This window comes from Borostomias antarcticus, assembly GCF_949987555.1.
Source record: "Borostomias antarcticus genome assembly, chromosome: 20".
NCBI classification, from domain to species: Eukaryota; Metazoa; Chordata; class Actinopteri; order Stomiiformes; family Stomiidae; genus Borostomias; species Borostomias antarcticus.
In genome coordinates, this window is record NC_140253.1 from 14,125,327 (window position 1) to 14,136,977 (window position 11,651).

The following is an 11,651-nucleotide window of genomic DNA, read 5'->3' on the forward strand; positions in this document are numbered from 1 at the left end:
TAATTTGCTGATGGTCGCTAATCATTTGCATTGATGAAGCGGCCGGTTCAAAAGTTATTAATTTATTCATCAAAAAGCTGTGGAAGTAAAAAGCTGCAAGGGAATTATAAATTAGGGGAAGCATAACGTATGCTGTATACAGTATAAGTAATCATACAGTATAGTATAGGTAATCATATATACAGTATAAGTAATCATATATACAGTATAAGTAATCATATATACAGTATAAGTAATCATATATACAGTAAAATAATTAGTCCTCAGATTAGTGATTAGCAGGAGGTGAGGGTGGAGCACCGTCTGGAGGGAGATACTGACTCATCCCTGCAAAGGACAAACACACAGGCACACACACACACACACACACACACACACCCCGAACTTTCACTGCAAAGCAGACGTGCTCTTTACCCTACAGTGTTACTTTAATACATACAAGGGAATACTAATCAGCCTCTCCACCCATTATATATATCTTCCCCTTTAGTGCCCATCACACCCACCCTCCCATGAATGCATGTGCATGAGGAGGAAAAGTGCCAGTTGCTCTTCTGCGTTTCTGCAACGGGCAGAAAGCGGTTTGAGGCTGTGCGGTCTGTTCCTACATACATGTGGTAAGGCGAACGTTGTGACGAAATAACGGCAAAAGGGGCGCTAACATGCTAGTACATCTGCCTCATAGGCACCTACAGTTAGATTTGGTTCATGGGTATTTACACACTGGAGGTCTCTAATGCGTAAAGAAAATTTGAATGGCTTGAATCACGTTTTCAGAAATTGTCTGCCCACAAAAAAACTGACTGGGTCTTGTTATTTCACAGTTTATAGTATGTGTTAGCAGGCCCATTAGAAACCCAAATGTACTGTCTGAGCACAAGCACTGACAAGGTGAGTTGTTCATAATAGGGGAGCTTTAAGGTTTAGACGAAGCACTTTCATCCTCAGCGTTCCGCTTCCTCCTCCTGCTTGGGAAAGTCCTCAGAACCGACCCGTCTGCCGTGATAATTACCCATCTCACTCTCTGTTCCCAGGACAGCGAATGAGACGGCTTGTTTGCCGGGGAAAGCTGGGAAATTTTGCTGACCGAGCCAGTTAGCGAGCAGGAACCAGACTACAGTATCACCGTCAGCCTCAGTGGCAGTTGTTGCGGAGGGGTGTGTGTGTGTGTGTGTGTGTGTGTGTGTGTGTGTGTGGGGGGGGGGGATCAGAGTCACAGCACAGCAATGTCCAGACCACCGGTCGTACTAAGTCACCTCCGTGCCCCCGTCCTCCCCTCCGCACCTCCGTCACCCGGGGTCAGATGATGAGAGGGCGGCCATGCTTTCCCACCGCGTCCAGCAGCTGTGTGGCTGTCACTCCCTCTGGCCGGATCAGTAATCAATCCCTCGTTACACACCCACCCACCCTGACCCCGCTCTGGTTCGGCACTGCGAAAACACACACACACACACACACACACAAACGGTGGCAGTAGGCGGAACCGCTGCAGGGCAGGCGCTTAGATTTACGGCGCTGTTATTACATGTCGTCTAATGACAGCCCGGTGGTGCTGGCGGTCAGCCCGGCCTCTGGGAGGAGCTGAAGGTGAAAACCCAACGTTGTCTAGACTGACTGACGATGATGAAGGTGATGATGATTACAGGCAATTGCGGGGCGAACTTAGTTTTTTTTTGTGTTCACTGCAAAAAGGAAGGCTGTTACAGTAGCCTAAGTGATGCTCTGTAAGAGCTAGTCATGATAACTGTGCATCGTTTCGGGCGCAGAGAGGCCGTTATGAGAGAGAATGTGGTTTTGAGTGCAGCGTTTAATTTGCAAGAGATTTGTGGAATTTTGACAAATTGATTAACTGTTTTCAGCGTTATGTTTAGAGTTTTGAGAAGTTGAGCTGTAGTTTCAAATCAAAGCTCAAATCAAATCAAACTATTTGTATAGCACATTTCATACACAGAGGCAACACAATGCGCTTTACAGAGAGCAATGGAGAGGTGGGCATACGTCCCACCCCTACATACTATATTCCAGAGGGAAGCAAAAAAACAGTAGGCCTATCACCCAGGGCCCAGAAAAGTGAGCTGTAAAAATTCTTCCCTGACCCCTCTCAACAAGGCGATCGAGCTCCTGGAGTATGTTTGTCTACCGGCTAAGAACATTTATAGAGCAATAAATTACATTAAATTACATTTTCAGAGCAAAAAGGGAAACGTGCTACGATAATTGGGCAAAACTGTAACATCTCCTGGTTATGCTCCAGTGTGTCGTCCCGGTACTCACACACATCTGTCCTAGAGGACACTCGGTACTCACACACATCTGTCCTAGAGGACACTCGGTACTCACACACATCTGTCCTAGAGGACACTCGGTACTCACACACATCTGTCCTAGAGGACACTCGGTACTCACACACATCTGTCCTAGAGGACACTCGGTACTCACACACATCTGTCCTAGAGGACACTCGGTACTCACACACATCTGTCCTAGAGGACACTAACCCTGCTCTGTTTATGCTCATGGAGTGGCCTAGCCGGATGCTATGCACACCTGCAATCTGAACGCCATGGACGTCCTGTGTTCTGACCTCTGACCCCCTTGCTCTTTAGCAGTTGACGCAGACCCCGGGGACTCCAGCGCCGCCCCACCCTCCAGCCCGGCCCCAAGCAGCTCGGAGGGGGCGGAGCCAACGGACGGGGCCCCCGCCGGTCACGCCTCTACGGAGACCCCGAATGAGAACAACAACAACAACACCAAGACCGGGACGTTTGCGACGCTGGGTGGGTATCGGTCGGCGTGGTGATGCTGGACAGTAACACCCGCTTCTGTGGTTTACGTTTAAGCCAATCAAGCCGCTGGCTACATGTTGTATTTAAATGTTTTAACTGGTAGTTTATGGGCATAGCGTTGATGATCTGAACCCGACTATATTCATTGATTTTTAAATGTGGTCACATGCGAGCACACGCGCGCGCACACACACACACACACACACACACACACACGTAACCGAGTGAAACAGAGTCCTCACGAGTCCTGAGTAGGTAGCGAGATGTTGGTTAAACTCACTCCAGAAGAGCTCGCTTTTCATCACTGTAGCTGGTTAAAATGGTGCAATGCGGTAGACCCGGGTTCAAAACCTGGGCAAGCAGAAACGTATGGGCTACAGTAGCCTACACACACACACACACACACACACGCACACACACACACACACACACACACAGTACAAATGATGAAATCAGTCATCCAGTCGGGGTTAAGAGTTTACCCCGCGGTAGCCTAGAGGGCTTGTATGTCGAGGAGGATAACATCACAGGAGTTGATGTTAACGGGATGGTGTCAGCACGACAGCTCCCAGACGATGTCCATATATTAACAACACACCACCCGGCTCACATTTCAACTGTTTTTTAATTGGCTGGTGGAAACCGAACCAACAACTTTTATTTTGTCCAAGGGAAGTCCGAGCGGGCGCTCGCTCCTCTTATTGAAGGTCTTACTGATGATGACTGGGACGAACACCTACTCTAGATTTATGTACTTGAGAAATGTAGTTCAAAATGTATCCTCCTCAAGAATGTCCTTGTTTCCTCATCATGAATGCTGTATGTCTGTCTGTGTCTCTGTCTGTCTTCCTCTCTGTCTCTCTGTCTGTCTTCCCCTCTGTCTGTCTGTCTCTGTCTGTCTGTCTGTCTGTCTGTCTCTGTCTGTCTCTGTCTGTCTTCCCCTCTGTCTCTCTGTCTGTCTTCCCCTCTGTCTGTCTGTCTCTGTCTGTCTGTCTGTCTGTCTGTCTGTCTGTCTGTCTGTCTGTCTGTCTGTCTCTGTCTGTCTTCCCCTCTGTCTCTTTGTCTGTCTTCCCCTCTGTCTGTCTGTCTGTCTCTGTCTGTCTTCCTCTCTGTCTGTCTGTCTCTCTGTCTGTCTTCCCCTCTGTCTGTCTGTCATTCAGGATGGACCCTGGGCCACGGCTACTCTGAGGTCCCCATGGACAGCCCCGTCTGAGACCCCCCCCCCACCCCCCCCCTTCAACCACCACACCACCGCAGCCCTACCTACCGAACCACGGTGAGCCGTCCGCCGGACCCCCAGCCCAGCCCCCCCCCCACCCCTACTGCAGCTGCTGGACCACTCACCCAGCTCAGGTGTTAGGAAACGGAGAGCAGCCCCCCCCCACCCCCCACCCCCCAACACCTCCTGGAAGTGCCGGATTACAGCGCTGCCCATCCTGAGTTAACCTCAATAAAAATAGGACGCCAACGACCGCCGAATCCACCGATGCTGCGAGGTATTAACGCGCGTCTCTCTGCATAAGAGCCCCCCTGCGTCTCCGTAAATCATTTCAATCAGGGTCAAGTCCGTCCGTGTATAAATACTCCCTCTGCACAGTAGCTGTGGGCACGATTCCCCGAAGAGATGACCGAAAATATTGCGCCATACTGTATATTGCAGCATGTATATATATTTATCACATCACGTTTAACTACTCGCAGGGGGAGGTGTTGGCCTACGCAGCGGCTGAAGATGTGACGCTTATCTGACGCGCTCTCTCACAGGATGCCGTGGCGGCGCTCTGTCTGTGTCTGTGATCACAAGTTGGGGGCGGGGACTTGACATCACTAAACTCTAGTCGCCATTTGCACACGGATTGCAGTAATCCACGCCGTGAGGCTATTCCGTGGCCCTGGGCTATCTGTCTTGTCTCCCGCGCGCGCACACGCCCACACACACACCCATGCGCACACACACACACACACATGGATTTACAAGGCAGTGCATCGAGATCCAGGCAACAGAACCACTCTGTTATTATAATCACATAAGACAGTACAGTTCACTATTAGAGTACATCTTATAGGCTGCCAGCGTCACAGTCACAATGAAAAAATCCTGTTGATTATTGAAATATGGCTTAACAACAGATCTATACTGAAGTGCGTCCAAAACACAACAGCCAAACAATAACATCTTCAGAATATAGAACACAGAATATATTAGGGTTTAAATAGCCTAGTCGGCACTAGAACTATTTAAAGTACTTTACAATTGAAGCTCGGCGGCCCTATAACCTCTGATTCTTCCCCACTAATAATACTAACGCTAATTGAAGCGCCGGGCTCTTGTTCATGATCAACATCAGGTGTGGTGTTAGCAGCAGCAGGCTGGCTTTGGGATTTAAAGAAGCTGGTTCATTTGGTTCTTTGACAACTCCTGAGCTCTCTCTTGTTTTGTCTCTATTTTCACATTTCGCTACCTCCACATTTTCGTAGGCAAACTGTGGGACAAATACTATGTTACGCTTGAGCAATATGCAACATGAGTGAAGGAATTATGAGAACGGAAACCTACTAACAAACTGAAAGGACAAAAGACCAAAAGATCATACTGTATTTTCAATCACATTAAGGCAGTTCCTATTGACAATCATGCTTCGGTGGGGGCCCCCTAGTGGCCGGGGCCCCGTAGCCCACTCACTACGGAACATTCTGATGGAATCAAAAAAAGAATATTCTGATGAGATTCTCTGATATGATTCTATTATGAGATTCCATCATGATCATGAGATTCCATCATGATCATGAGATTCCATGATGAGATTCCACAGTGAGACCCCCCCCCCCCTCTCCGTCACATCATCGTCTGCTCCAGGACGTTCCCCGGCCCTCGCACCTGCGCCCCGGTCTCCGCTCAGAAGCCCGCCGCGCCCGGGGGCCCTGGGCCCCAGGAATTCACGCCACTCTTAACAGCCGATGATAGGCCCTGATCTCCGGCCGCCGCCGCCAGGGATCTTCACGCCGAGCGGTCACGGATCACATCCCTTTTCACAAAATAAATCCGACCCCCACAAATCCCCAGAACCCCCCCCCCCTCTCCCCACCAACACCCTCTATCAAGAATCCTGTCCGTACTCACTCTTTCACAACTATTCTCCCTCTTTCTTTTTATCGCTGAGTTCTCTAGATCACTTTAGATGATAATTTTAATAATCCTAACAGTGTGGCGTTTCCATGTTCTCTGAGGCGACAGCTGTAGGAGTAAAACTCACAGCCTGGGGTCGTGTGCTCTGAACGGTAAGGGCTGACCGCTGGCCACCCGGCACACCTGGACAGACCTGTCCTGACAGGGTTTAGGGGCCCATTGTGTGGCCCGGGATCAGGTGTCGAAGTCCGCCGGAGCGCGGAGAGACCGGTCGCCTCGGACGCCGGCGAGCTCTCTCGGCCTATCACGCTCCCCGGGCCTCACGTTGACCTCCCTCGCCGCTGACCCCTGAACGCACAACCGGCCGCCAGCTAACAGAGACCAGCTACGACCGCCTCCAAACAAGACTGTAGGACACAGCCCTGGTTCTCTGCTGAGTCTCCCCCCCCCCTCCCCACACACACACACATATACACACACACACATATACACACACACACACACACCTCCCGACCCTTCTCACTGAATCTGAGGGGTGTGGATTTGTGTGGCAGCCCCTGGCGCCACCGCAGTGGGAAGAATGGTCAGGTTACCCCTCTCTCTCTCTCTCTCTCTCTCTCTCTCTCTCTTCTCCTCCTCTCCAGGGAGGATTGAGGGATCAGGAACGTGGGGGGGTGGGGGGGAGTTTGCTCAGAAACCCAGGCTCATACTCAGTACTCGGCAGACATGTTTTGGGACAATCCCATCCAGAAACACGCACACAGACGTTTAAACATGGACAGGAAAGTCCCACCGTGTGAGAGAAGGTGCACACAGACGCACAGGCATGCGTGCAGCCTCTCAGGAAACATCCTCAGGGAAAGTCCTTTTCGCCTGAAATAGCTGGCTAGGGAATAATTACAATCATTACAATCATTGACTTGCAGGCCACAATCTTTAGACTGTTGCAGTGAAGGTCCAGGCAGTAGACCTGTGTCTCGTCCAGGGCCTCAAACAACACCACCGCCATTAGCCGTGGGGATGGGTACATCTCACAGGATTTATTTACACTTCTAATAGCCTAGATGTAGACATGGTAGAATATGATGGACTATAAATACTGATAATGTTGGCATCTATAATGGCAAATTGTGAAATACAAGCGCCCGAGTGTTTACCTTTGTCCCAGTAAATGATCATCTGTTTTTAAACATGACTCTATATGGTTATAGTCAGCCCTCCCAAGGATTATGTTTGATTTAGTGTGCTGTACATACAGTATACTATACCATGTGCCTTCCAAAATGTCCGTGTACGTGCGCAAATGCTCCAAAACTGTCTAGGTTTCTCGGACTCTGTCTGATTATTGATGGCTTACAGTTTCATACTGGAGGTGTTACAGTATATTGGAGGTGTTACAGTATATTGGAGGTGTTACAGTATATTGGAGGTGTTACAGTATATTGGAGATGTTTCAGTATATTGGAGATGTTACAGTATATTGGAGGTGTTACAGTATATTGGATCCCATTATTTATCAGCACAAGGAGACCCTGATGTGCCCAGAGTGGAACGTACATCCAGTAAGAATGTATTTAGGCTCGGGATGTGGTGAGAAAAGGGTTGACGATGGAGTCAGTCGGCCTGAGGAGAAATTCGCCTTCTCGGCGAAGGAAGCCGGCGCTTCTTCCCGTCCGAGCGTCCTGCGCCGCTACACGTCTTTAAAGCGCTCTGCGTGAAACCATTACGAGAACAGAGTGACTCACACCTGGTGAAAAAACAGAGAGAGAGGGGGAGGAGAGGAAAAGAGGGAGAGAACCACTCATCCATCCCACCTGGTTCGGCGAGCGACGAGACGGTCGGAGGGTGAACTTGAAAGGGCCCCGGCGAGCAGGTAATGGATGTGGACATGACAGGTCGTAAAGCAGGATGATTAGACCTGCACCCGGGAGCGGATGACTTTCCAATCAGGGGCTTTCATGTCTGACAGCCCAGCCTCCGAGGAAACCACTTCTGACTGGGGGGGGGGGGGTTGTAAATATCCGTGGAATAATGACAGACGTGGGATACCCAGCCGGAGAGAGAGAGAGAGAGAGAGAGAAAGAGAGAGAGAGAATGCAGCGGAGGGACGAGGCTAGCAATTAGCCCGAGCCGTCCGATTGGCCGCGGCATTCGTCCGGGGTGACTGACCGTGCGGGTTCAGAGGCGGGGGCTCAGAAGGGTCAGAGGTCAGGGCTAGTGTGTCTCTTAAGTGCCGTGGGACATGTGTTCGTGGATAGATGGACGCTGGAGGTTGTTTTTCCTGCTCCTGGTGTTCCGTCCTCCGTTAGGACTCGACCTGCCCTGGGTGGATCTTGTTAACAGCGTCTATTAAGCGTTTGATAGTAGTTCTCGGTTGTGAGTAAATGGTCAGGTTGATGTCAGTGGATTTATGGCAGGATGGCGCTGGTGTCTGTCAGACAGAGAGAGCACAGCTCGGTAATAACAGTGAGCGACGGCTTCCTGAAAGTGGGGTCTGATGTGACCGAGATGGGCCTATCATTTCACCTGGGCTGCCTCTCTCACACACACACACACAAATGCATACAATGCATGTAGTGTACATGCAAATACTCACACATACATTCACATGCGCATACGGCGCACACACACACACACAGGGATGGAAAAAGCCCCTCTCACTCCCCCAGGACAGGAACAGCTGTTGGAGGCTGATCCCAGACCAGCCCTACATCCTGGAGATGGGTGCTGCCGCCTCCCACCAGAACTCCCAGCAGAACGACGCACACAGAAAACACGCTGACTTCATGTAGGTCGGAAATGTGGTATTGCAACTAGTAGTTAAAGTTCCATCAGCTTCCCCTGTTGTGATAGTAAGTAAGAAGCCTTGAGAATCAATGGCCCAAGCCCATGTGGCCCATAGGGTAGAAGCCTATCTCCTGTTTCTGTAGCGTGAGGCAGCTTGATGTACAGGTCCATCCCCTGAACATGATGCTAGTATGTCACAGGGACTCACCCCCAATCCAACTCTTGATGCTGAGTGCCAAGCAGGGAGGCATTGAGTACAATTTTTTATGATTTTTATTTTTTTAGTCTTTGGTATGACTCGGCCAGGGATCGAACCCCCAACCTCCCAATCTCAGGGCGGACACTCTAACCACAAGGCCACTGAGCTGGTTCCATGTTGTAATAGCTACCTACCGTGAAGTACTTTAGAGAATTTCCTGAAGATTGGTTGGATGGTTGACTCTCCCAATCTGGGCAGGGGTTTGGAATGAGACAGATTCCTCCAGTGGTTCCAGAGGCCCAACATCTGGGCATCTTCACCTCTGAGAACGACGTAGAACCGACTGAGATCAGAGGGAATCATTAACCATTGACCAATACTCTATTTTTATCATGTGGCATGTACTGTAATATTATAACAGCTGCACTTAGTTATCTACTGAGCATTATGTAGTGTTATCTCTCAGAATAGAACTAGACTCTGCTATATACAGTATGTAGTCCTTTGTTCCATAGAAGCAAAAACGAGGCGTGTTTTGATGACATTAAGGAAGGTTACGAAGGTTGCGTTGTCACGTCTGGAACATGAAGCGGTTTGGAACTGAATCAGGTCGCGGTGTTGTTCATACTTAACCTGTCTGGCTTCCTGAATGCCATGCTATTAAAGATCCTAACTGCTTCAAATGTGGTAGAGTTGGCCTCTCTCCTGTTGCTACACTAACAAGAGCAAATCAGTGTTATGTCGCTCATCCTCATAAAGAAGGCCTGTGATTAGAGGAGGTAATGTCGATATACAAACCATCTCAATGTCATAAATACCTAACTGAACGGAGAGACATGTAGCCTGATAATGATGATAATTGTAAAGAAAACTCAACGGTGCAGTATGAGATGTGCTTTGTAAACGTACAGTAATTCAACTTTTAACATATATACCCATACATTCCCTCAGTTAAAGCGCAGTCTCCTTCAAAACCGACCCCACACGGGGTGGTCTTTAAGCCCCTCCCTCTCTCTCCCACCAGGGCGCTGAAGGATTTGACAGAGGCCCCCCTTTGATGTTAAGATTAAGATCATAATGTCTTCAGACACCTACTGTACCTACATACACACACACACACACACGCTTAATTCACTGCGTCCATCACTGGTTGTTGATTTCCCTGTAAATCCTCTCACCTTCTTTGTGTTCCACTCTTGTCCAGTGAGCTCACGGTGTTTGGTAGTGTGGTAGGGTGATAGGACTTTATTGGTCTTGTCCAGTGAGCTCACGGTGTTTGGTAGTGTGGTAGGGTGATAGGACTTTATTGGTCTTGTCCAGTGAGCTCACGGTGTTTGGTAGTGTGGTAGGGTGATAGGACTTTATTGGTCTTGTCCAGTGAGCTCACGGTGTTTGGTAGTGTGGTAGGGTGATAGGACTTTATTGGTCTTGTCCAGTCAGGTCACGGTGTTTGGTAGTGTGGTAGGGTGATAGGACTTTATTGGTCTTGTCCAGTGAGCTCACGGTGTTTGGTAGTGTGGTAGGGTGATAGGACTTTATTGGTCTTGTCCAGTCAGGTCACGGTGTTTGGTAGTGTGGTAGGGTGATAGGACTTTATTGGTCTTGTCCAGTGAGCTCACGGTGTTTGGTAGTGTGGTAGGGTGATAGGACTTTATTGGTCTTGTCCAGTGAGCTCACGGTGTTTGGTAGTGTGGTAGGGTGATAGGACTTTATTGGTGTATTTATCTGTTGATCTCGGGGCGCTCGCTCACCTGTGGTCGGGAGGCAGATACACACGTTTTTCATCTTCGCTCCCCAGCTGTCCTCTCCTGGCTTTTTACAGGCGTCCGTCTGTCCTGAGCGGTCCGGTGTATTTGGAAGGTTTAAATGCGTCCGAAGGCGTGGGTGAATTCACAAGCGGGTCACTTAGAGGTGTTAAATAATTCATTTCAGATATAAACGAGAGATGACCTTCCTGTAAGGCTTGGTTCTGTCGTGACCTGGTCACGACCTCTCAGCCTTTTGTTTGGTCTGTCTTTCCTGTATTTTTCCAAATGCTTTGTAAAAACTAATATTTACCCAGCAGTGCCACACGCACACAGCTGTTAGAGGCGTCCGGGGACAACTTCCTGTGTCAGAGGTCAGAACAACCCCACTGTCAGATTCTACTTATGAAAAAATGAACAGGTCAAAAAAGACATTCACTAGCTCAGTTGTTTGACTGCTGTTGGTTGCTTGCAATAAAAATGCTAAACATAGAAGTCTGAGGATAAAATAGATCACATTATATGTTACGTTTCAGAAGCTCCTTTCTAAAAGAGATGGTGTTTGAGTGCGCAGGAAGCCCAGAGTAGTTAACACCCTGTCAAGCAGAAGAACACAGCTGACACCTATATTGCTTTGCAAACAATTTAGATGGACTTGTTTTGAAACACGGCCCCCATTACGTGGTCACGGTCTGCTTTGTGAGACCTTGACAAATGGGGTCAACTCAAACAGAGCACGAGCTAGTAATAACCAATAACAAACTTGGATTTCCTTCCGGTATGCTGGTGTAGTTAAACGAATGAACACACTTGATACAACGGTAAAACTTCAAGTAGGCTGATTTCACCAAGTTCAGCAGTTTTCAGAATCAGGATCACCTTGGAATACATGTGGAATAGTAGGCCTACCTGTGCATGTAGTGTAGGCCCTGCTGTAGTGGACATTATATTAGCTTTTATTGAACCCTTTCAATACGACCACGTCACCGGCAACATAAAAAAAAATC